The sequence below is a fragment of the Rhinoderma darwinii genome, unplaced genomic scaffold (genome assembly GCF_050947455.1).
Source record: "Rhinoderma darwinii isolate aRhiDar2 unplaced genomic scaffold, aRhiDar2.hap1 Scaffold_500, whole genome shotgun sequence".
NCBI lineage: Eukaryota > Metazoa > Chordata > Amphibia > Anura > Rhinodermatidae > Rhinoderma > Rhinoderma darwinii.
The window spans coordinates 105,257-129,837 of NW_027464047.1; the positions used below are offsets into that span (position 1 = coordinate 105,257).

A 24,581-nucleotide genomic window follows, 5' to 3' on the forward strand; every position below is an offset into this window, starting at 1 on the left:
GCAACTAGCTGTGCAAAAAAAAGACAGCCTGGCGGCCGGCTGTTGCAGTGTTGCCCTCTCAGGCAACACTGAGTGACTGACTGAGCCTCACCGTCTTATATAAAGTTCAGACGGAACTTTGCACGTGTCATAGTGGAGCCCTCAGGATTCCAGAGCCAGCTTTCTGACATCATAATGGGGCCTCAGAGATAAAAGCCTGGGCCCAGGCAGTGTTGGTCAGTGCTGCTCAGCAGGCAGCACTGGACTGGACTGGATTACAGCTGATACAAGGTGTGAAGGAACAAGGGGTGGCTGTGGGCATGCACTTGCTGCCGCTGCCAGTGTTTATCTGCATGGCAGCAGGGCATTTGGGCGTTGCCAGGAAGGCGTTTTTATGTAGATTCCTCCTCTTTCAGCACTGCATTGTGGTGCAAGCAAAAGAAGCAAATCCTGTCTGGCTTCCTCTCCGGCCTTTATTCACCTCCCGTGTAGCTGTGAGTGTGTGAGCCTGCAGGGCCCCATGGAATTGCCTAGAAGTAGGCTGAATCGCTGCAAGGGCTGAACAGCAGTATCGGGCAGGCTCGGGCAACGCGCGGCCCGTTCGGGTTATCGCTTCTCGGCCTTTTGGCTAAGATCAAGTGTAGTATCTGTTCTTATCAGTTTAATATCTGATACGTCCCCTATCTGGGGACCATATATTAAATGGATTTTTAGAACAGGGAGATGGAAATAGAGCTTGCTCTGTCCACTCCACGCATTGACCTGGTATTGCAGTATTTCCAGGACCGGTGCACCCTTTCCTTATGTGTTGACTAAAAGCAGATTCCAAAAGTGTTTTTTGTCTTTGCTATTGTTTCTGTCTTTCTGAAGGGATCTCCCCTTTTAATCCCATTATTTCAACACCTGTTGGACAATGCATGAGTGATAATGAGCTCATTGATTAAATGCAATTAATGAATAGATTGCCACCTCTTGTTGTGTGTCGTCTGTGTTTCTGTGTTTCCGGCATTTCACATTGGAACACCTCATTCACCTTCCTTGTCTTCTCTCCGCCCTCCCTTTTAGGTAAGTTAAAGAGCTGCACCTGAGCCAGCCACTGATTGATTGATTGATTGATTGATTGATTGATTGATTGATTGATTGATTGATTGATTGATTGATTGATTGATTGATTGATGCAGCACAACAGTCAAATAGTGGAGTGGAGTAGGGGAACAGCAAAACAGCCAATAAAGCAGCCCGCCCGCTCGCCTGCCCGCCACAATGGACCTACCTGTGTACACTAGATGGATGTGATGGAATGTACTGTCGTCCCTACATTTCAAGAAGAAGTAAGAATGGCAAAATTGCAGTTGCAACAAAGCCTTGCTTGCCTACAAAGAGAGCAGCAATTTGGATTTGTTACTATGTTACCTAGAAGAATAACAAACTGTGCAAGGATGGAGGTTGTAGGAGCAAGGAGAAGTTGTCTGTAAAGTTGGTGGATGCCTATTTTCCATTTTGCAGTCCCTTGTCTCCCTCTTGTGGCCTCCTGGAGGCAACTAGCTGTGCAAAAAAAAGACAGCCTGGCGGCCGGCTGTTGCAGTGTTGCCCTCTCAGGCAACACTGAGTGACTGACTGAGCCTCACCGTCTTATATAAAGTTCAGACGGAACTTTGCACGTGTCATAGTGGAGCCCTCAGGATTCCAGAGCCAGCTTTCTGACATCATAATGGGGCCTCAGAGATAAAAGCCTGGGCCCAGGCAGTGTTGGTCAGTGCTGCTCAGCAGGCAGCACTGGACTGGACTGGATTACAGCTGATACAAGGTGTGAAGGAACAAGGGGTGGCTGTGGGCATGCACTTGCTGCCGCTGCCAGTGTTTATCTGCATGGCAGCAGGGCATTTGGGCGTTGCCAGGAAGGCGTTTTTATGTAGATTCCTCCTCTTTCAGCACTGCATTGTGGTGCAAGCAAAAGAAGCAAATCCTGTCTGGCTTCCTCTCCGGCCTTTATTCACCTCCCGTGTAGCTGTGAGTGTGTGAGCCTGCAGGGCCCCATGGAATTGCCTAGAAGTAGGCTGAATCGCTGCAAGGGCTGAACAGCAGTATCGGGCAGGCTCGGGCAACGCGCGGCCCGTTCGGGTTATCGCTTCTCGGCCTTTTGGCTAAGATCAAGTGTAGTATCTGTTCTTATCAGTTTAATATCTGATACGTCCCCTATCTGGGGACCATATATTAAATGGATTTTTAGAACAGGGAGATGGAAATAGAGCTTGCTCTGTCCACTCCACGCATTGACCTGGTATTGCAGTATTTCCAGGACCGGTGCACCCTTTCCTTATGTGTTGACTAAAAGCAGATTCCAAAAGTGTTTTTTGTCTTTGCTATTGTTTCTGTCTTTCTGAAGGGATCTCCCCTTTTAATCCCATTATTTCAACACCTGTTGGACAATGCATGAGTGATAATGAGCTCATTGATTAAATGCAATTAATGAATAGATTGCCACCTCTTGTTGTGTGTCGTCTGTGTTTCTGTGTTTCCGGCATTTCACATTGGAACACCTCATTCACCTTCCTTGTCTTCTCTCCGCCCTCCCTTTTAGGTAAGTTAAAGAGCTGCACCTGAGCCAGCCACTGATTGATTGATTGATTGATTGATTGATTGATTGATTGATGCAGCACAACAGTCAAATAGTGGAGTGGAGTAGGGGAACAGCAAACAGCCAATAAAGCAGCCCGCCCGCTCGCCTGCCCGCCACAATGGACCTACCTGTGTACACTAGATGGATGTGATGGAATGTACTGTCGTCCCTACATTTCAAGAAGAAGTAAGAATTGCAGTTGCAACAAAGCCTTGCTTGCCTACAAAGAGAGCAGCAATTTGGATTTGTTACTATGTTACCTAGAAGAATAACAAACTGTGCAAGGATGGAGGTTGTAGGAGCAAGGAGAAGTTGTCTGTAAAGTTGGTGGATGCCTATTTTCCATTTTGCAGTCCCTTGTCTCCCTCTTGTGGCCTCCTGGAGGCAACTAGCTGTGCAAAAAAAAGACAGCCTGGCGGCCGGCTGTTGCAGTGTTGCCCTCTCAGGCAACACTGAGTGACTGACTGAGCCTCACCGTCTTATATAAAGTTCAGACGGAACTTTGCACGTGTCATAGTGGAGCCCTCAGGATTCCAGAGCCAGCTTTCTGACATCATAATGGGGCCTCAGAGATAAAAGCCTGGGCCCAGGCAGTGTTGGTCAGTGCTGCTCAGCAGGCAGCACTGGACTGGACTGGATTACAGCTGATACAAGGTGTGAAGGAACAAGGGGTGGCTGTGGGCATGCACTTGCTGCCGCTGCCAGTGTTTATCTGCATGGCAGCAGGGCATTTGGGCGTTGCCAGGAAGGCGTTTTTATGTAGATTCCTCCTCTTTCAGCACTGCATTGTGGTGCAAGCAAAAGAAGCAAATCCTGTCTGGCTTCCTCTCCGGCCTTTATTCACCTCCCGTGTAGCTGTGAGTGTGTGAGCCTGCAGGGCCCCATGGAATTGCCTAGAAGTAGGCTGAATCGCTGCAAGGGCTGAACAGCAGTATCGGGCAGGCTCGGGCAACGCGCGGCCCGTTCGGGTTATCGCTTCTCGGCCTTTTGGCTAAGATCAAGTGTAGTATCTGTTCTTATCAGTTTAATATCTGATACGTCCCCTATCTGGGGACCATATATTAAATGGATTTTTAGAACAGGGAGATGGAAATAGAGCTTGCTCTGTCCACTCCACGCATTGACCTGGTATTGCAGTATTTCCAGGACCGGTGCACCCTTTCCTTATGTGTTGACTAAAAGCAGATTCCAAAAGTGTTTTTTGTCTTTGCTATTGTTTCTGTCTTTCTGAAGGGATCTCCCCTTTTAATCCCATTATTTCAACACCTGTTGGACAATGCATGAGTGATAATGAGCTCATTGATTAAATGCAATTAATGAATAGATTGCCACCTCTTGTTGTGTGTCGTCTGTGTTTCTGTGTTTCCGGCATTTCACATTGGAACACCTCATTCACCTTCCTTGTCTTCTCTCCGCCCTCCCTTTTAGGTAAGTTAAAGAGCTGCACCTGAGCCAGCCACTGATTGATTGATTGATTGATTGATTGATTGATTGATTGATTGATTGATGCAGCACAACAGTCAAATAGTGGAGTGGAGTAGGGGAACAGCAAACAGCCAATAAAGCAGCCCGCCCGCTCGCCTGCCCGCCACAATGGACCTACCTGTGTACACTAGATGGATGTGATGGAATGTACTGTCGTCCCTACATTTCAAGAAGAAGTAAGAATTGCAGTTGCAACAAAGCCTTGCTTGCCTACAAAGAGAGCAGCAATTTGGATTTGTTACTATGTTACCTAGAAGAATAACAAACTGTGCAAGGATGGAGGTTGTAGGAGCAAGGAGAAGTTGTCTGTAAAGTTGGTGGATGCCTATTTTCCATTTTGCAGTCCCTTGTCTCCCTCTTGTGGCCTCCTGGAGGCAACTAGCTGTGCAAAAAAAAGACAGCCTGGCGGCCGGCTGTTGCAGTGTTGCCCTCTCAGGCAACACTGAGTGACTGACTGAGCCTCACCGTCTTATATAAAGTTCAGACGGAACTTTGCACGTGTCATAGTGGAGCCCTCAGGATTCCAGAGCCAGCTTTCTGACATCATAATGGGGCCTCAGAGATAAAAGCCTGGGCCCAGGCAGTGTTGGTCAGTGCTGCTCAGCAGGCAGCACTGGACTGGACTGGATTACAGCTGATACAAGGTGTGAAGGAACAAGGGGTGGCTGTGGGCATGCACTTGCTGCCGCTGCCAGTGTTTATCTGCATGGCAGCAGGGCATTTGGGCGTTGCCAGGAAGGCGTTTTTATGTAGATTCCTCCTCTTTCAGCACTGCATTGTGGTGCAAGCAAAAGAAGCAAATCCTGTCTGGCTTCCTCTCCGGCCTTTATTCACCTCCCGTGTAGCTGTGAGTGTGTGAGCCTGCAGGGCCCCATGGAATTGCCTAGAAGTAGGCTGAATCGCTGCAAGGGCTGAACAGCAGTATCGGGCAGGCTCGGGCAACGCGCGGCCCGTTCGGGTTATCGCTTCTCGGCCTTTTGGCTAAGATCAAGTGTAGTATCTGTTCTTATCAGTTTAATATCTGATACGTCCCCTATCTGGGGACCATATATTAAATGGATTTTTAGAACAGGGAGATGGAAATAGAGCTTGCTCTGTCCACTCCACGCATTGACCTGGTATTGCAGTATTTCCAGGACCGGTGCACCCTTTCCTTATGTGTTGACTAAAAGCAGATTCCAAAAGTGTTTTTTGTCTTTGCTATTGTTTCTGTCTTTCTGAAGGGATCTCCCCTTTTAATCCCATTATTTCAACACCTGTTGGACAATGCATGAGTGATAATGAGCTCATTGATTAAATGCAATTAATGAATAGATTGCCACCTCTTGTTGTGTGTCGTCTGTGTTTCTGTGTTTCCGGCATTTCACATTGGAACACCTCATTCACCTTCCTTGTCTTCTCTCCGCCCTCCCTTTTAGGTAAGTTAAAGAGCTGCACCTGAGCCAGCCACTGATTGATTGATTGATTGATTGATTGATTGATTGATTGATTGATTGATTGATTGATTGATGCAGCACAACAGTCAAATAGTGGAGTGGAGTAGGGGAACAGCAAACAGCCAATAAAGCAGCCCGCCCGCTCGCCTGCCCGCCACAATGGACCTACCTGTGTACACTAGATGGATGTGATGGAATGTACTGTCGTCCCTACATTTCAAGAAGAAGTAAGAATTGCAGTTGCAACAAAGCCTTGCTTGCCTACAAAGAGAGCAGCAATTTGGATTTGTTACTATGTTACCTAGAAGAATAACAAACTGTGCAAGGATGGAGGTTGTAGGAGCAAGGAGAAGTTGTCTGTAAAGTTGGTGGATGCCTATTTTCCATTTTGCAGTCCCTTGTCTCCCTCTTGTGGCCTCCTGGAGGCAACTAGCTGTGCAAAAAAAAGACAGCCTGGCGGCCGGCTGTTGCAGTGTTGCCCTCTCAGGCAACACTGAGTGACTGACTGAGCCTCACCGTCTTATATAAAGTTCAGACGGAACTTTGCACGTGTCATAGTGGAGCCCTCAGGATTCCAGAGCCAGCTTTCTGACATCATAATGGGGCCTCAGAGATAAAAGCCTGGGCCCAGGCAGTGTTGGTCAGTGCTGCTCAGCAGGCAGCACTGGACTGGACTGGATTACAGCTGATACAAGGTGTGAAGGAACAAGGGGTGGCTGTGGGCATGCACTTGCTGCCGCTGCCAGTGTTTATCTGCATGGCAGCAGGGCATTTGGGCGTTGCCAGGAAGGCGTTTTTATGTAGATTCCTCCTCTTTCAGCACTGCATTGTGGTGCAAGCAAAAGAAGCAAATCCTGTCTGGCTTCCTCTCCGGCCTTTATTCACCTCCCGTGTAGCTGTGAGTGTGTGAGCCTGCAGGGCCCCATGGAATTGCCTAGAAGTAGGCTGAATCGCTGCAAGGGCTGAACAGCAGTATCGGGCAGGCTCGGGCAACGCGCGGCCCGTTCGGGTTATCGCTTCTCGGCCTTTTGGCTAAGATCAAGTGTAGTATCTGTTCTTATCAGTTTAATATCTGATACGTCCCCTATCTGGGGACCATATATTAAATGGATTTTTAGAACAGGGAGATGGAAATAGAGCTTGCTCTGTCCACTCCACGCATTGACCTGGTATTGCAGTATTTCCAGGACCGGTGCACCCTTTCCTTATGTGTTGACTAAAAGCAGATTCCAAAAGTGTTTTTTGTCTTTGCTATTGTTTCTGTCTTTCTGAAGGGATCTCCCCTTTTAATCCCATTATTTCAACACCTGTTGGACAATGCATGAGTGATAATGAGCTCATTGATTAAATGCAATTAATGAATAGATTGCCACCTCTTGTTGTGTGTCGTCTGTGTTTCTGTGTTTCCGGCATTTCACATTGGAACACCTCATTCACCTTCCTTGTCTTCTCTCCGCCCTCCCTTTTAGGTAAGTTAAAGAGCTGCACCTGAGCCAGCCACTGATTGATTGATTGATTGATTGATTGATTGATTGATTGATTGATTGATTGATGCAGCACAACAGTCAAATAGTGGAGTGGAGTAGGGGAACAGCAAACAGCCAATAAAGCAGCCCGCCCGCTCGCCTGCCCGCCACAATGGACCTACCTGTGTACACTAGATGGATGTGATGGAATGTACTGTCGTCCCTACATTTCAAGAAGAAGTAAGAATTGCAGTTGCAACAAAGCCTTGCTTGCCTACAAAGAGAGCAGCAATTTGGATTTGTTACTATGTTACCTAGAAGAATAACAAACTGTGCAAGGATGGAGGTTGTAGGAGCAAGGAGAAGTTGTCTGTAAAGTTGGTGGATGCCTATTTTCCATTTTGCAGTCCCTTGTCTCCCTCTTGTGGCCTCCTGGAGGCAACTAGCTGTGCAAAAAAAAGACAGCCTGGCGGCCGGCTGTTGCAGTGTTGCCCTCTCAGGCAACACTGAGTGACTGACTGAGCCTCACCGTCTTATATAAAGTTCAGACGGAACTTTGCACGTGTCATAGTGGAGCCCTCAGGATTCCAGAGCCAGCTTTCTGACATCATAATGGGGCCTCAGAGATAAAAGCCTGGGCCCAGGCAGTGTTGGTCAGTGCTGCTCAGCAGGCAGCACTGGACTGGACTGGATTACAGCTGATACAAGGTGTGAAGGAACAAGGGGTGGCTGTGGGCATGCACTTGCTGCCGCTGCCAGTGTTTATCTGCATGGCAGCAGGGCATTTGGGCGTTGCCAGGAAGGCGTTTTTATGTAGATTCCTCCTCTTTCAGCACTGCATTGTGGTGCAAGCAAAAGAAGCAAATCCTGTCTGGCTTCCTCTCCGGCCTTTATTCACCTCCCGTGTAGCTGTGAGTGTGTGAGCCTGCAGGGCCCCATGGAATTGCCTAGAAGTAGGCTGAATCGCTGCAAGGGCTGAACAGCAGTATCGGGCAGGCTCGGGCAACGCGCGGCCCGTTCGGGTTATCGCTTCTCGGCCTTTTGGCTAAGATCAAGTGTAGTATCTGTTCTTATCAGTTTAATATCTGATACGTCCCCTATCTGGGGACCATATATTAAATGGATTTTTAGAACAGGGAGATGGAAATAGAGCTTGCTCTGTCCACTCCACGCATTGACCTGGTATTGCAGTATTTCCAGGACCGGTGCACCCTTTCCTTATGTGTTGACTAAAAGCAGATTCCAAAAGTGTTTTTTGTCTTTGCTATTGTTTCTGTCTTTCTGAAGGGATCTCCCCTTTTAATCCCATTATTTCAACACCTGTTGGACAATGCATGAGTGATAATGAGCTCATTGATTAAATGCAATTAATGAATAGATTGCCACCTCTTGTTGTGTGTCGTCTGTGTTTCTGTGTTTCCGGCATTTCACATTGGAACACCTCATTCACCTTCCTTGTCTTCTCTCCGCCCTCCCTTTTAGGTAAGTTAAAGAGCTGCACCTGAGCCAGCCACTGATTGATTGATTGATTGATTGATTGATTGATTGATTGATTGATTGATTGATTGATTGATTGATGCAGCACAACAGTCAAATAGTGGAGTGGAGTAGGGGAACAGCAAACAGCCAATAAAGCAGCCCGCCCGCTCGCCTGCCCGCCACAATGGACCTACCTGTGTACACTAGATGGATGTGATGGAATGTACTGTCGTCCCTACATTTCAAGAAGAAGTAAGAATTGCAGTTGCAACAAAGCCTTGCTTGCCTACAAAGAGAGCAGCAATTTGGATTTGTTACTATGTTACCTAGAAGAATAACAAACTGTGCAAGGATGGAGGTTGTAGGAGCAAGGAGAAGTTGTCTGTAAAGTTGGTGGATGCCTATTTTCCATTTTGCAGTCCCTTGTCTCCCTCTTGTGGCCTCCTGGAGGCAACTAGCTGTGCAAAAAAAAGACAGCCTGGCGGCCGGCTGTTGCAGTGTTGCCCTCTCAGGCAACACTGAGTGACTGACTGAGCCTCACCGTCTTATATAAAGTTCAGACGGAACTTTGCACGTGTCATAGTGGAGCCCTCAGGATTCCAGAGCCAGCTTTCTGACATCATAATGGGGCCTCAGAGATAAAAGCCTGGGCCCAGGCAGTGTTGGTCAGTGCTGCTCAGCAGGCAGCACTGGACTGGACTGGATTACAGCTGATACAAGGTGTGAAGGAACAAGGGGTGGCTGTGGGCATGCACTTGCTGCCGCTGCCAGTGTTTATCTGCATGGCAGCAGGGCATTTGGGCGTTGCCAGGAAGGCGTTTTTATGTAGATTCCTCCTCTTTCAGCACTGCATTGTGGTGCAAGCAAAAGAAGCAAATCCTGTCTGGCTTCCTCTCCGGCCTTTATTCACCTCCCGTGTAGCTGTGAGTGTGTGAGCCTGCAGGGCCCCATGGAATTGCCTAGAAGTAGGCTGAATCGCTGCAAGGGCTGAACAGCAGTATCGGGCAGGCTCGGGCAACGCGCGGCCCGTTCGGGTTATCGCTTCTCGGCCTTTTGGCTAAGATCAAGTGTAGTATCTGTTCTTATCAGTTTAATATCTGATACGTCACCCTATCTGGGGACCATATATTAAATGGATTTTTAGAACAGGGAGATGGAAATAGAGCTTGCTCTGTCCACTCCACGCATTGACCTGGTATTGCAGTATTTCCAGGACCGGTGCACCCTTTCCTTATGTGTTGACTAAAAGCAGATTCCAAAAGTGTTTTTTGTCTTTGCTATTGTTTCTGTCTTTCTGAAGGGATCTCCCCTTTTAATCCCATTATTTCAACACCTGTTGGACAATGCATGAGTGATAATGAGCTCATTGATTAAATGCAATTAATGAATAGATTGCCACCTCTTGTTGTGTGTCGTCTGTGTTTCTGTGTTTCCGGCATTTCACATTGGAACACCTCATTCACCTTCCTTGTCTTCTCTCCGCCCTCCCTTTTAGGTAAGTTAAAGAGCTGCACCTGAGCCAGCCACTGATTGATTGATTGATTGATTGATTGATTGATTGATTGATTGATTGATTGATTGATGCAGCACAACAGTCAAATAGTGGAGTGGAGTAGGGGAACAGCAAACAGCCAATAAAGCAGCCCGCCCGCTCGCCTGCCCGCCACAATGGACCTACCTGTGTACACTAGATGGATGTGATGGAATGTACTGTCGTCCCTACATTTCAAGAAGAAGTAAGAATTGCAGTTGCAACAAAGCCTTGCTTGCCTACAAAGAGAGCAGCAATTTGGATTTGTTACTATGTTACCTAGAAGAATAACAAACTGTGCAAGGATGGAGGTTGTAGGAGCAAGGAGAAGTTGTCTGTAAAGTTGGTGGATGCCTATTTTCCATTTTGCAGTCCCTTGTCTCCCTCTTGTGGCCTCCTGGAGGCAACTAGCTGTGCAAAAAAAAGACAGCCTGGCGGCCGGCTGTTGCAGTGTTGCCCTCTCAGGCAACACTGAGTGACTGACTGAGCCTCACCGTCTTATATAAAGTTCAGACGGAACTTTGCACGTGTCATAGTGGAGCCCTCAGGATTCCAGAGCCAGCTTTCTGACATCATAATGGGGCCTCAGAGATAAAAGCCTGGGCCCAGGCAGTGTTGGTCAGTGCTGCTCAGCAGGCAGCACTGGACTGGACTGGATTACAGCTGATACAAGGTGTGAAGGAACAAGGGGTGGCTGTGGGCATGCACTTGCTGCCGCTGCCAGTGTTTATCTGCATGGCAGCAGGGCATTTGGGCGTTGCCAGGAAGGCGTTTTTATGTAGATTCCTCCTCTTTCAGCACTGCATTGTGGTGCAAGCAAAAGAAGCAAATCCTGTCTGGCTTCCTCTCCGGCCTTTATTCACCTCCCGTGTAGCTGTGAGTGTGTGAGCCTGCAGGGCCCCATGGAATTGCCTAGAAGTAGGCTGAATCGCTGCAAGGGCTGAACAGCAGTATCGGGCAGGCTCGGGCAACGCGCGGCCCGTTCGGGTTATCGCTTCTCGGCCTTTTGGCTAAGATCAAGTGTAGTATCTGTTCTTATCAGTTTAATATCTGATACGTCCCCTATCTGGGGACCATATATTAAATGGATTTTTAGAACAGGGAGATGGAAATAGAGCTTGCTCTGTCCACTCCACGCATTGACCTGGTATTGCAGTATTTCCAGGACCGGTGCACCCTTTCCTTATGTGTTGACTAAAAGCAGATTCCAAAAGTGTTTTTTGTCTTTGATATTGTTTCTGTCTTTCTGAAGGGAACTCCCCTTTTAATCCCATTATTTCAACACCTGTTGGACAATGCATGAGTGATAATGAGCTCATTGATTAAATGCAATTAATGAATAGATTGCCACCTCTTGTTGTGTGTCGTCTGTGTTTCTGTGTTTCCGGCATTTCACATTGGAACACCTCATTCACCTTCCTTGTCTTCTCTCCGCCCTCCCTTTTAGGTAAGTTAAAGAGCTGCACCTGAGCCAGCCACTGATTGATTGATTGATTGATTGATTGATTGATTGATTGATTGATTGATTGATTGATTGATTGATTGATTGATTGATTGATTGATTGATGCAGCACAACAGTCAAATAGTGGAGTGGAGTAGGGGAACAGCAAACAGCCAATAAAGCAGCCCGCCCGCTCGCCTGCCCGCCACAATGGACCTACCTGTGTACACTAGATGGATGTGATGGAATGTACTGTCGTCCCTACATTTCAAGAAGAAGTAAGAATTGCAGTTGCAACAAAGCCTTGCTTGCCTACAAAGAGAGCAGCAATTTGGATTTGTTACTATGTTACCTAGAAGAATAACAAACTGTGCAAGGATGGAGGTTGTAGGAGCAAGGAGAAGTTGTCTGTAAAGTTGGTGGATGCCTATTTTCCATTTTGCAGTCCCTTGTCTCCCTCTTGTGGCCTCCTGGAGGCAACTAGCTGTGCAAAAAAAAGACAGCCTGGCGGCCGGCTGTTGCAGTGTTGCCCTCTCAGGCAACACTGAGTGACTGACTGAGCCTCACCGTCTTATATAAAGTTCAGACGGAACTTTGCACGTGTCATAGTGGAGCCCTCAGGATTCCAGAGCCAGCTTTCTGACATCATAATGGGGCCTCAGAGATAAAAGCCTGGGCCCAGGCAGTGTTGGTCAGTGCTGCTCAGCAGGCAGCACTGGACTGGACTGGATTACAGCTGATACAAGGTGTGAAGGAACAAGGGGTGGCTGTGGGCATGCACTTGCTGCCGCTGCCAGTGTTTATCTGCATGGCAGCAGGGCATTTGGGCGTTGCCAGGAAGGCGTTTTTATGTAGATTCCTCCTCTTTCAGCACTGCATTGTGGTGCAAGCAAAAGAAGCAAATCCTGTCTGGCTTCCTCTCCGGCCTTTATTCACCTCCCGTGTAGCTGTGAGTGTGTGAGCCTGCAGGGCCCCATGGAATTGCCTAGAAGTAGGCTGAATCGCTGCAAGGGCTGAACAGCAGTATCGGGCAGGCTCGGGCAACGCGCGGCCCGTTCGGGTTATCGCTTCTCGGCCTTTTGGCTAAGATCAAGTGTAGTATCTGTTCTTATCAGTTTAATATCTGATACGTCCCCTATCTGGGGACCATATATTAAATGGATTTTTAGAACAGGGAGATGGAAATAGAGCTTGCTCTGTCCACTCCACGCATTGACCTGGTATTGCAGTATTTCCAGGACCGGTGCACCCTTTCCTTATGTGTTGACTAAAAGCAGATTCCAAAAGTGTTTTTTGTCTTTGCTATTGTTTCTGTCTTTCTGAAGGGATCTCCCCTTTTAATCCCATTATTTCAACACCTGTTGGACAATGCATGAGTGATAATGAGCTCATTGATTAAATGCAATTAATGAATAGATTGCCACCTCTTGTTGTGTGTCGTCTGTGTTTCTGTGTTTCCGGCATTTCACATTGGAACACCTCATTCACCTTCCTTGTCTTCTCTCCGCCCTCCCTTTTAGGTAAGTTAAAGAGCTGCACCTGAGCCAGCCACTGATTGATTGATTGATTGATTGATTGATTGATTGATTGATGCAGCACAACAGTCAAATAGTGGAGTGGAGTAGGGGAACAGCAAACAGCCAATAAAGCAGCCCGCCCGCTCGCCTGCCCGCCACAATGGACCTACCTGTGTACACTAGATGGATGTGATGGAATGTACTGTCGTCCCTACATTTCAAGAAGAAGTAAGAATTGCAGTTGCAACAAAGCCTTGCTTGCCTACAAAGAGAGCAGCAATTTGGATTTGTTACTATGTTACCTAGAAGAATAACAAACTGTGCAAGGATGGAGGTTGTAGGAGCAAGGAGAAGTTGTCTGTAAAGTTGGTGGATGCCTATTTTCCATTTTGCAGTCCCTTGTCTCCCTCTTGTGGCCTCCTGGAGGCAACTAGCTGTGCAAAAAAAAGACAGCCTGGCGGCCGGCTGTTGCAGTGTTGCCCTCTCAGGCAACACTGAGTGACTGACTGAGCCTCACCGTCTTATATAAAGTTCAGACGGAACTTTGCACGTGTCATAGTGGAGCCCTCAGGATTCCAGAGCCAGCTTTCTGACATCATAATGGGGCCTCAGAGATAAAAGCCTGGGCCCAGGCAGTGTTGGTCAGTGCTGCTCAGCAGGCAGCACTGGACTGGACTGGATTACAGCTGATACAAGGTGTGAAGGAACAAGGGGTGGCTGTGGGCATGCACTTGCTGCCGCTGCCAGTGTTTATCTGCATGGCAGCAGGGCATTTGGGCGTTGCCAGGAAGGCGTTTTTATGTAGATTCCTCCTCTTTCAGCACTGCATTGTGGTGCAAGCAAAAGAAGCAAATCCTGTCTGGCTTCCTCTCCGGCCTTTATTCACCTCCCGTGTAGCTGTGAGTGTGTGAGCCTGCAGGGCCCCATGGAATTGCCTAGAAGTAGGCTGAATCGCTGCAAGGGCTGAACAGCAGTATCGGGCAGGCTCGGGCAACGCGCGGCCCGTTCGGGTTATCGCTTCTCGGCCTTTTGGCTAAGATCAAGTGTAGTATCTGTTCATATATTAAATGGATTTTTAGAACAGGGAGATGGAAATAGAGCTTGCTCTGTCCACTCCACGCATTGACCTGGTATTGCAGTATTTCCAGGACCGGTGCACCCTTTCCTTATGTGTTGACTAAAAGCAGATTCCAAAAGTGTTTTTTGTCTTTGCTATTGTTTCTGTCTTTCTGAAGGGATCTCCCCTTTTAATCCCATTATTTCAACACCTGTTGGACAATGCATGAGTGATAATGAGCTCATTGATTAAATGCAATTAATGAATAGATTGCCACCTCTTGTTGTGTGTCGTCTGTGTTTCTGTGTTTCCGGCATTTCACATTGGAACACCTCATTCACCTTCCTTGTCTTCTCTCCGCCCTCCCTTTTAGGTAAGTTAAAGAGCTGCACCTGAGCCAGCCACTGATTGATTGATTGATTGATTGATTGATTGATTGATTGATTGATTGATTGATTGATTGATGCAGCACAACAGTCAAATAGTGGAGTGGAGTAGGGGAACAGCAAACAGCCAATAAAGCAGCCCGCCCGCTCGCCTGCCCGCCACAATGGACCTACCTGTGTACACTAGATGGATGTGATGGAATGTACTGTCGTCCCTACATTTCAAGAAGAAGTAAGAATTGCAGTTGCAACAAAGCCTTGCTTGCCTACAAAGAGAGCAGCAATTTGGATTTGTTACTATGTTACCTAGAAGAATAACAAACTGTGCAAGGATGGAGGTTGTAGGAGCAAGGAGAAGTTGTCTGTAAAGTTGGTGGATGCCTATTTTCCATTTTGCAGTCCCTTGTCTCCCTCTTGTGGCCTCCTGGAGGCAACTAGCTGTGCAAAAAAAAGACAGCCTGGCGGCCGGCTGTTGCAGTGTTGCCCTCTCAGGCAACACTGAGTGACTGACTGAGCCTCACCGTCTTATATAAAGTTCAGACGGAACTTTGCACGTGTCATAGTGGAGCCCTCAGGATTCCAGAGCCAGCTTTCTGAAATCATAATGGGGCCTCAGAGATAAAAGCCTGGGCCCAGGCAGTGTTGGTCAGTGCTGCTCAGCAGGCAGCACTGGACTGGACTGGATTACAGCTGATACAAGGTGTGAAGGAACAAGGGGTGGCTGTGGGCATGCACTTGCTGCCGCTGCCAGTGTTTATCTGCATGGCAGCAGGGCATTTGGGCGTTGCCAGGAAGGCGTTTTTATGTAGATTCCTCCTCTTTCAGCACTGCATTGTGGTGCAAGCAAAAGAAGCAAATCCTGTCTGGCTTCCTCTCCGGCCTTTATTCACCTCCCGTGTAGCTGTGAGTGTGTGAGCCTGCAGGGCCCCATGGAATTGCCTAGAAGTAGGCTGAATCGCTGCAAGGGCTGAACAGCAGTATCGGGCAGGCTCGGGCAACGCGCGGCCCGTTCGGGTTATCGCTTCTCGGCCTTTTGGCTAAGATCAAGTGTAGTATCTGTTCTTATCAGTTTAATATCTGATACGTCCCCTATCTGGGGACCATATATTAAATGGATTTTTAGAACAGGGAGATGGAAATAGAGCTTGCTCTGTCCACTCCACGCATTGACCTGGTATTGCAGTATTTCCAGGACCGGTGCACCCTTTCCTTATGTGTTGACTAAAAGCAGATTCCAAAAGTGTTTTTTGTCTTTGCTATTGTTTCTGTCTTTCTGAAGGGATCTCCCCTTTTAATCCCATTATTTCAACACCTGTTGGACAATGCATGAGTGATAATGAGCTCATTGATTAAATGCAATTAATGAATAGATTGCCACCTCTTGTTGTGTGTCGTCTGTGTTTCTGTGTTTCCGGCATTTCACATTGGAACACCTCATTCACCTTCCTTGTCTTCTCTCCGCCCTCCCTTTTAGGTAAGTTAAAGAGCTGCACCTGAGCCAGCCACTGATTGATTGATTGATTGATTGATTGATTGATTGATTGATTGATTGATGCAGCACAACAGTCAAATAGTGGAGTGGAGTAGGGGAACAGCAAACAGCCAATAAAGCAGCCCGCCCGCTCGCCTGCCCGCCACAATGGACCTACCTGTGTACACTAGATGGATGTGATGGAATGTACTGTCGTCCCTACATTTCAAGAAGAAGTAAGAATTGCAGTTGCAACAAAGCCTTGCTTGCCTACAAAGAGAGCAGCAATTTGGATTTGTTACTATGTTACCTAGAAGAATAACAAACTGTGCAAGGATGGAGGTTGTAGGAGCAAGGAGAAGTTGTCTGTAAAGTTGGTGGATGCCTATTTTCCATTTTGCAGTCCCTTGTCTCCCTCTTGTGGCCTCCTGGAGGCAACTAGCTGTGCAAAAAAAAGACAGCCTGGCGGCCGGCTGTTGCAGTGTTGCCCTCTCAGGCAACACTGAGTGACTGACTGAGCCTCACCGTCTTATATAAAGTTCAGACGGAACTTTGCACGTGTCATAGTGGAGCCCTCAGGATTCCAGAGCCAGCTTTCTGACATCATAATGGGGCCTCAGAGATAAAAGCCTGGGCCCAGGCAGTGTTGGTCAGTGCTGCTCAGCAGGCAGCACTGGACTGGACTGGATTACAGCTGATACAAGGTGTGAAGGAACAAGGGGTGGCTGTGGGCATGCACTTGCTGCCGCTGCCAGTGTTTATCTGCATGGCAGCAGGGCATTTGGGCGTTGCCAGGAAGGCGTTTTTATGTAGATTCCTCCTCTTTCAGCACTGCATTGTGGTGCAAGCAAAAGAAGCAAATCCTGTCTGGCTTCCTCTCCGGCCTTTATTCACCTCCCGTGTAGCTGTGAGTGTGTGAGCCTGCAGGGCCCCATGGAATTGCCTAGAAGTAGGCTGAATCGCTGCAAGGGCTGAACAGCAGTATCGGGCAGGCTCGGGCAACGCGCGGCCCGTTCGGGTTATCGCTTCTCGGCCTTTTGGCTAAGATCAAGTGTAGTATCTGTTCTTATCAGTTTAATATCTGATACGTCCCCTATCTGGGGACCATATATTAAATGGATTTTTAGAACAGGGAGATGGAAATAGAGCTTGCTCTGTCCACTCCACGCATTGACCTGGTATTGCAGTATTTCCAGGACCGGTGCACCCTTTCCTTATGTGTTGACTAAAAGCAGATTCCAAAAGTGTTTTTTGTCTTTGCTATTGTTTCTGTCTTTCTGAAGGGATCTCCCCTTTTAATCCCATTATTTCAACACCTGTTGGACAATGCATGAGTGATAATGAGCTCATTGATTAAATGCAATTAATGAATAGATTGCCACCTCTTGTTGTGTGTCGTCTGTGTTTCTGTGTTTCCGGCATTTCACATTGGAACACCTCATTCACCTTCCTTGTCTTCTCTCCGCCCTCCCTTTTAGGTAAGTTAAAGAGCTGCACCTGAGCCAGCCACTGATTGATTGATTGATTGATTGATTGATTGATTGATTGATTGATTGATGCAGCACAACAGTCAAATAGTGGAGTGGAGTAGGGGAACAGCAAACAGCCAATAAAGCAGCCCGCCCGCTCGCCTGCCCGCCACAATGGACCTACCTGTGTACACTAGATGGATGTGATGGAATGTACTGTCGTCCCTACATTTCAAGAAGAAGTAAGAATTGCAGTTGCAACAAAGCCTTGCTTGCCTACAAAGAGAGCAGCAATTTGGATTTGTTACTATGTTACCTAGAAGAATAACAAACTGTGCAAGGATGGAGGTTGTAGGAGCAAGGAGAAGTTGTCTGTAAAGTTGGTGGATGCCTATTTTCCATTTTGCAGTCCCTTGTCTCCCTCTTGTGGCCTCCTGGAGGCAACTAGCTGTGCAAAAAAAAGACAGCCTGGCGGCCGGCTGTTGCAGTGTTGCCCTCTCAGGCAACACTGAGTGACTGACTGAGCCTCACCGTCTTATATAAAGTTCAGACGGAACTTTGCACGTGTCATAGTGGAGCCCTCAGGATTCCAGAGCCAGCTTTCTGACATCATAATGGGGCCTCAGAGATAAAAGCCTGGGCCCAGGCAGTGTTGGTCAGTGCTGCTCAGCAGGCAGCACTGGACTGGACTGGATTACAGCTGATACAAGGTGTGAAGGAACAAGGGGTGGCTGTGGGCATGCACTTGCTGCCGCTGCCAGTGTTTATCTGCATGGCAGCAGGGCATTTGGGCGTTGCCAGGAAGGCGTTTTTATGTAGATTCCTCCTCTTTCAGCACTGCATTGTGGTGCAAGCAAAAGAAGCAAATCCTGTCTGGCTTCCTCTCCGGCCTTTATTCACCTCCCGTGTAGCTGTGAGTGTGTGAGCCTGCAGGGCCCCATGGAATTGCCTAGAAGTAGGCTGAATCGCTGCAAGGGCTGAACAGCAGTATCGGGCAGGCTCGGGCAACGCGCGGCCCGTTCGGGTTATCGCTTCTCGGCCTTTTGGCTAAGATCAAGTGTAGTATCTGTTCTTATCAGTTTAATATCTGATACGTCCCCTATCTGGGGACCATATATTAAATGGATTTTTAGAACAGGGAGATGGAAATAGAGCTTGCTCTGTCCACTCCACGCATTGACCTGGTATTGCAGTATTTCCAGGACCGGTGCACCCTTTCCTTATGTGTTGACTAAAAGCAGATTCCAAAAGTGTTTTTTGTCTTTGCTATTGTTTCTGTCTTTCTGAAGGGATCTCCCCTTTTAATCCCATTATTTCAACACCTGTTGGACAATGCATGAGTGATAATGAGCTCATTGATTAAATGCAATTAATGAATAGATTGCCACCTCTTGTTGTGTGTCGTCTGTGTTTCTGTGTTTCCGGCATTTCACATTGGAACACCTCATTCACCTTCCTTGTCTTCTCTCCGCCCTCCCTTTTAGGTAAGTTAAAGAGCTGCACCTGAGCCAGCCACTGATTGATTGATTGATTGATTGATTGATTGATTGATTGATTGATTGATTGATTGATGCAGCACAACAGTCAAATAGTGGAGTGGAGTAGGGGAACAGCAAACAGCCAATAAAGCAGCCCGCTCGCCTGCCCGCCACAATGGACCTACCTGTGTACACTAGATGGATGTGATGGAATGTACTGTCGTCCCTACATTTCAAGAAGAAGTAAGAATTGCAGTTGCAACAAAGCCTTGCTTGCCTACAAAGAGAGCAGCAATTTGGATTTGTTACTATGTTACCTAGAAGAATAACAAACTGTGCAAGGATGGAGGTTGTAGGAGCAAGGAGAAGTTGTCTGTAAAGTTGGTGGATGCCTATTTTCCATTTTGCAGTCCCTTGTCTCCCTCTTGTGGCCTCCTGGAGGCAACTAGCTGTGCAAAAAAAAGACAGCCTGGCGGCCGGCTGTTGCAGTGTTGCCCTCTCAGGCAACACTGAGTGACTGACTGAGCCTCACCGTCTTATATAAAGTTCAGACGGAACTTTGCACGTGTCATAGTGGAGCCCTCAGGATTCCAGAGCCAGCTTTCTGACATCATAATGGGGCCTCAGAGATAAAAGCCTGGGCCCAGGCAGTGTTGGTCAGTGCTGCTCAGCAGGCAGCACTGGACTGGACTGGATTACAGCTGATACAAGGTGTGAAGGAACAAGGGGTGGCTGTGGGCATGCACTTGCTGCCGCTGCCAGTGTTTATCTGCATGGCAGCAGGGCATTTGGGCGTTGCCAGGAAGGCGTTTTTATGTAGATTCCTCCTCTTTCAGCACTGCATTGTGGTGCAAGCAAAAGAAGCAAATCCTGTCTGGCTTCCTCTCCGGCCTTTATTCACCTCCCGTGTAGCTGTGAGTGTGTGAGCCTGCAGGGCCCCATGGAATTGCCTAGAAGTAGGCTGAATCGCTGCAAGGGCTGAACAGCAGTATCGGGCAGGCTCGGGCAACGCGCGGCCCGTTCGGGTTATCGCTTCTCTGCCTTTTGGCTAAGATCAAGTGTAGTATCTGTTCTTATCAGTTTAATATCTGATACGTCCCCTATCTGGGGACCATATATTAAATGGATTTTTAGAACAGGGAGATGGAAATAGAGCTTGCTCTGTCCACTCCACGCATTGACCTGGTATTGCAGTATTTCCAGGACCGGTGCACCCTTTCCTTATGTGTTGACTAAAAGCAGATTCCAAAAGTGTTTTTTGTCTTTGCTATTGTTTCTGTCTTTCTGAAGGGATCTCCCCTTTTAATCCCATTATTTCAACACCTGTTGGACAATGCATGAGTGATAATGAGCTCATTGATTAAATGCAATTAATGAATAGATTGCCACCTCTTGTTGTGTGTCGTCTGTGTTTCTGTGTTTCCGGCATTTTTACATTGGAACACCTCATTCACCTTCCTTGTCTTCTCTCCGCCCTCCCTTTTAGGTAAGTTAAAGAGCTGCACCTGAGCCAGCCACTGATTGATTGATTGATTGATTGATTGATTGATTGATTGATTGATTGATTGATTGATGCAGCACAACAGTCAAATAGTGGAGTGGAGTAGGGGAACAGCAAACAGCCAATAAAGCAGCCCGCCCGCTCGCCTGCCCGCCACAATGGACCTACCTGTGTACACTAGATGGATGTGATGGAATGTACTGTCGTCCCTACATTTCAAGAAGAAGTAAGAATTGCAGTTGCAACAAAGCCTTGCTTGCCTACAAAGAGAGCAGCAATTTGGATTTGTTACTATGTTACCTAGAAGAATAACAAACTGTGCAAGGATGGAGGTTGTAGGAGCAAGGAGAAGTTGTCTGTAAAGTTGGTGGATGCCTATTTTCCATTTTGCAGTCCCTTGTCTCCCTCTTGTGGCCTCCTGGAGGCAACTAGCTGTGCAAAAAAAAGACAGCCTGGCGGCCGGCTGTTGCAGTGTTGCCCTCTCAGGCAACACTGAGTGACTGACTGAGCCTCACCGTCTTATATAAAGTTCAGACGGAACTTTGCACGTGTCATAGTGGAGCCCTCAGGATTCCAGAGCCAGCTTTCTGACATCATAATGGGGCCTCAGAGATAAAAGCCTGGGCCCAGGCAGTGTTGGTCAGTGCTGCTCAGCAGGCAGCACTGGACTGGACTGGATTACAGCTGATACAAGGTGTGAAGGAACAAGGGGTGGCTGTGGGCATGCACTTGCTGCCGCTGCCAGTGTTTATCTGCATGGCAGCAGGGCATTTGGGCGTTGCCAGGAAGGCGTTTTTATGTAGATTCCTCCTCTTTCAGCACTGCATTGTGGTGCAAGCAAAAGAAGCAAATCCTGTCTGGCTTCCTCTCCGGCCTTTATTCACCTCCCGTGTAGCTGTGAGTGTGTGAGCCTGCAGGGCCCCATGGAATTGCCTAGAAGTAGGCTGAATCGCTGCAAGGGCTGAACAGCAGTATCGGGCAGGCTCGGGCAACGCGCGGCCCGTTCGGGTTATCGCTTCTCGGCCTTTTGGCTAAGATCAAGTGTAGTATCTGTTCTTATCAGTTTAATATCTGATACGTCCCCTATCTGGGGACCATATATTAAATGGATTTTTAGAACAGGGAGATGGAAATAGAGCTTGCTCTGTCCACTCCACGCATTGACCTGGTATTGCAGTATTTCCAGGACCGGTGCACCCTTTCCTTATGTGTTGACTAAAAGCAGATTCCAAAAGTGTTTTTTGTCTTTGCTATTGTTTCTGTCTTTCTGAAGGGATCTCCCCTTTTAATCCCATTATTTCAACACCTGTTGGACAATGCATGAGTGATAATGAGCTCATTGATTAAATGCAATTAATGAATAGATTGCCACCTCTTGTTGTGTGTCGTCTGTGTTTCTGTGTTTCCGGCATTTCACATTGGAACACCTCATTCACCTTCCTTGTCTTCTCTCCGCCCTCCCTTTTAGGTAAGTTAAAGAGCTGCACCTGAGCCAGCCACTGATTGATTGATTGATTGATTGATTGATTGATTGATTGATTGATTGATTGATGCAGCACAACAGTCAAATAGTGGAGTGGAGTAGGGGAACAGCAAACAGCCAATAAAGCAGCCCGCCCGCTCGCCTGCCCGCCACAATGGACCTACCTGTGTACACTAGATGGATGTGATGGAATGTACTGTCGTCCCTACATTTCAAGAAGAAGTAAGAATTGCAGTTGCAACAAAGCCTTGCTTGCCTACAAAGAGAGCAGCAATTTGGATTTGTTACTATGTTACCTAGAAGAATAACAAACTGTGCAAGGATGGAGGTTGTAGGAGCAAGGAGAAGTTGTCTGTAAAGTTGGTGGATGCCTATTTTCCATTTTGCAGTCCCTTGTCTCCCTCTTGTGGCCTCCTGGAGGCAACTAGCTGTGCAAAAAAAAGACAGCCTGGCGGCCGGCTGTTGCAGTGTTGCCCTCTCAGGCAACACTGAGTGACTGACTGAGCCTCACCGTCTTATATAAAGTTCAGACGGAACTTTGCACGTGTCATAGTGGAGCCCTCAGGATTCCAGAGCCAGCTTTCTGACATCATAATGGGGCCTCAGAGATAAAAGCCTGGGCCCAGGCAGTGTTGGTCAGTGCTGCTCAGCAGGCAGCACTGGACTGGACTGGATTACAGCTGATACAAGGTGTGAAGGAACAAGGGGTGGCTGTGGGCATGCACTTGCTGCCGCTGCCAGTGTTTATCTGCATGGCAGCAGGGCATTTGGGCGTTGCCAGGAAGGCGTTTTTATGTAGATTCCTCCTCTTTCAGCACTGCATTGTGGTGCAAGCAAAAGAAGCAAATCCTGTCTGGCTTCCTCTCCGGCCTTTATTCACCTCCCGTGTAGCTGTGAGTGTGTGAGCCTGCAGGGCCCCATGGAATTGCCTAGAAGTAGGCTGAATCGCTGCAAGGGCTGAACAGCAGTATCGGGCAGGCTCGGGCAACGCGCGGCCCGTTCGGGTTATCGCTTCTCGGCCTTTTGGCTAAGATCAAGTGTAGTATCTGTTCTTATCAGTTTAATATCTGATACGTCCCCTATCTGGGGACCATATATTAAATGGATTTTTAGAACAGGGAGATGGAAATAGAGCTTGCTCTGTCCACTCCACGCATTGACCTGGTATTGCAGTATTTCCAGGACCGGTGCACCCTTTCCTTATGTGTTGACTAAAAGCAGATTCCAAAAGTGTTTTTTGTCTTTGCTGTTGTTTCTGTCTTTCTGAAGGGATCTCCCCTTTTAATCCCATTATTTCAACACCTGTTGGACAATGCATGAGTGATAATGAGCTCATTGATTAAATGCAATTAATGAATAGATTGCCACCTCTTGTTGTGTGTCGTCTGTGTTTCTGTGTTTCCGGCATTTCACATTGGAACACCTGATTCACCTTCCTTGTCTTCTCTCCGCCCTCCCTTTTAGGTAAGTTAAAGAGCTGCACCTGAGCCAGCCACTGATTGATTGATTGATTGATTGATTGATTGATTGATTGATTGATTGATTGATGCAGCACAACAGTCAAATAGTGGAGTGGAGTAGGGGAACAGCAAACAGCCAATAAAGCAGCCCGCCCGCTCGCCTGCCCGCCACAATGGACCTACCTGTGTACACTAGATGGATGTGATGGAATGTACTGTCGTCCCTACATTTCAAGAAGAAGCAAGAATTGCAGTTGCAACAAAGCCTTGCTTGCCTACAAAGAGAGCAGCAATTTGGATTTGTTACTATGTTACCTAGAAGAATAACAAACTGTGCAAGGATGGAGGTTGTAGGAGCAAGGAGAAGTTGTCTGTAAAGTTGGTGGATGCCTATTTTCCATTTTGCAGTCCCTTGTCTCCCTCTTGTGGCCTCCTGGAGGCAACTAGCTGTGCAAAAAAAAGACAGCCTGGCGGCCGGCTGTTGCAGTGTTGCCCTCTCAGGCAACACTGAGTGACTGACTGAGCCTCACCGTCTTATATAAAGTTCAGACGGAACTTTGAACGTGTCATAGTGGAGCCCTCAGGATTCCAGAGCCAGCTTTCTGACATCATAATGGGGCCTCAGAGATAAAAGCCTGGGCCCAGGCAGTGTTGGTCAGTGCTGCTCAGCAGGCAGCACTGGACTGGACTGGATTACAGCTGATACAAGGTGTGAAGGAACAAAGGGTGGCTGTGGGCATGCACTTGCTGCCGCTGCCAGTGTTTATCTGCATGGCAGCAGGGCATTTGGGCGTTGCCAGGAAGGCGTTTTTATGTAGATTCCTCCTCTTTCAGCACTGCATTGTGGTGCAAGCAAAAGAAGCAAATCCTGTCTGGCTTCCTCTCCGGCCTTTATTCACCTCCCGTGTAGCTGTGAGTGTGTGAGCCTGCAGGGCCCCATGGAATTGCCTAGAAGTAGGCTGAATCGCTGCAAGGGCTGAACAGCAGTATCGGACAGGCTCGGGCAACGCGCGGCCCGTTCGGGTTATCGCTTCTCGGCCTTTTGGCTAAGATCAAGTGTAGTATCTGTTCTTATCAGTTTAATATCTGATACGTCCCCTATCTGGGGACCATATATTAAATGGATTTTTAGAACAGGGAGATGGAAATAGAGCTTGCTCTGTCCACTCCACGCATTGACCTGGTATTGCAGTATTTCCAGGACCGGTGCACCCTTTCCTTATGTGTTGACTAAAAGCAGATTCCAAAAGTGTTTTTTGTCTTTGCTATTGTTTCTGTCTTTCTGAAGGGATCTCCCCTTTTAATCCCATTATTTCAACAC

At 47.8% G+C, this 24,581-nt stretch overlaps 16 non-coding genes and 1 pseudogene across 16 annotated transcripts; all 17 read left to right on the forward strand.

The window, feature by feature from the left end:
- Positions 1–587: 587 nt before the first annotated feature.
- On the forward strand, positions 588–778 carry LOC142720554 (U2 spliceosomal RNA). Its single transcript, XR_012873331.1, has one exon. It is a non-coding gene; the product is annotated as a U2 spliceosomal RNA (small nuclear RNA).
- Positions 779–2,103: 1,325 nt separating this feature from the next.
- LOC142720555 (U2 spliceosomal RNA) lies at positions 2,104–2,294 on the forward strand. Its single transcript, XR_012873333.1, has one exon. It is a non-coding gene; the product is annotated as a U2 spliceosomal RNA (small nuclear RNA).
- Positions 2,295–3,570: 1,276 nt separating this feature from the next.
- Positions 3,571–3,761, forward strand: LOC142720556 (U2 spliceosomal RNA). Its single transcript, XR_012873334.1, has one exon. It is a non-coding gene; the product is annotated as a U2 spliceosomal RNA (small nuclear RNA).
- A 1,284-nt stretch (positions 3,762–5,045) lies between these two features.
- Positions 5,046–5,236, forward strand: LOC142720557 (U2 spliceosomal RNA). Its single transcript, XR_012873335.1, has one exon. It is a non-coding gene; the product is annotated as a U2 spliceosomal RNA (small nuclear RNA).
- A 1,296-nt stretch (positions 5,237–6,532) lies between these two features.
- Positions 6,533–6,723, forward strand: LOC142720558 (U2 spliceosomal RNA). Its single transcript, XR_012873336.1, has one exon. It is a non-coding gene; the product is annotated as a U2 spliceosomal RNA (small nuclear RNA).
- A 1,288-nt stretch (positions 6,724–8,011) lies between these two features.
- LOC142720559 (U2 spliceosomal RNA) lies at positions 8,012–8,202 on the forward strand. Its single transcript, XR_012873337.1, has one exon. It is a non-coding gene; the product is annotated as a U2 spliceosomal RNA (small nuclear RNA).
- A 1,300-nt stretch (positions 8,203–9,502) lies between these two features.
- Positions 9,503–9,694, forward strand: LOC142720669 (U2 spliceosomal RNA). Its single transcript, XR_012873446.1, has one exon. It is a non-coding gene; the product is annotated as a U2 spliceosomal RNA (small nuclear RNA).
- Positions 9,695–10,986: 1,292 nt separating this feature from the next.
- LOC142720561 (U2 spliceosomal RNA) lies at positions 10,987–11,177 on the forward strand. The gene has a single exon (XR_012873338.1). It is a non-coding gene; the product is annotated as a U2 spliceosomal RNA (small nuclear RNA).
- A 1,324-nt stretch (positions 11,178–12,501) lies between these two features.
- Positions 12,502–12,692, forward strand: LOC142720563 (U2 spliceosomal RNA). The gene has a single exon (XR_012873340.1). It is a non-coding gene; the product is annotated as a U2 spliceosomal RNA (small nuclear RNA).
- A 1,276-nt stretch (positions 12,693–13,968) lies between these two features.
- Positions 13,969–14,119, forward strand: LOC142720675 (U2 spliceosomal RNA; annotated as a pseudogene).
- Positions 14,120–15,415: 1,296 nt separating this feature from the next.
- LOC142720564 (U2 spliceosomal RNA) lies at positions 15,416–15,606 on the forward strand. The gene has a single exon (XR_012873341.1). It is a non-coding gene; the product is annotated as a U2 spliceosomal RNA (small nuclear RNA).
- Positions 15,607–16,890: 1,284 nt separating this feature from the next.
- On the forward strand, positions 16,891–17,081 carry LOC142720565 (U2 spliceosomal RNA). The gene has a single exon (XR_012873342.1). It is a non-coding gene; the product is annotated as a U2 spliceosomal RNA (small nuclear RNA).
- Positions 17,082–18,365: 1,284 nt separating this feature from the next.
- Positions 18,366–18,556, forward strand: LOC142720566 (U2 spliceosomal RNA). Its single transcript, XR_012873344.1, has one exon. It is a non-coding gene; the product is annotated as a U2 spliceosomal RNA (small nuclear RNA).
- A 1,288-nt stretch (positions 18,557–19,844) lies between these two features.
- LOC142720658 (U2 spliceosomal RNA) lies at positions 19,845–20,035 on the forward strand. Its single transcript, XR_012873435.1, has one exon. It is a non-coding gene; the product is annotated as a U2 spliceosomal RNA (small nuclear RNA).
- A 1,293-nt stretch (positions 20,036–21,328) lies between these two features.
- LOC142720567 (U2 spliceosomal RNA) lies at positions 21,329–21,519 on the forward strand. Its single transcript, XR_012873345.1, has one exon. It is a non-coding gene; the product is annotated as a U2 spliceosomal RNA (small nuclear RNA).
- A 1,288-nt stretch (positions 21,520–22,807) lies between these two features.
- LOC142720568 (U2 spliceosomal RNA) lies at positions 22,808–22,998 on the forward strand. The gene has a single exon (XR_012873346.1). It is a non-coding gene; the product is annotated as a U2 spliceosomal RNA (small nuclear RNA).
- Positions 22,999–24,286: 1,288 nt separating this feature from the next.
- LOC142720569 (U2 spliceosomal RNA) lies at positions 24,287–24,477 on the forward strand. Its single transcript, XR_012873347.1, has one exon. It is a non-coding gene; the product is annotated as a U2 spliceosomal RNA (small nuclear RNA).
- The last annotated feature ends 104 nt before the right edge of the window (positions 24,478–24,581 follow it).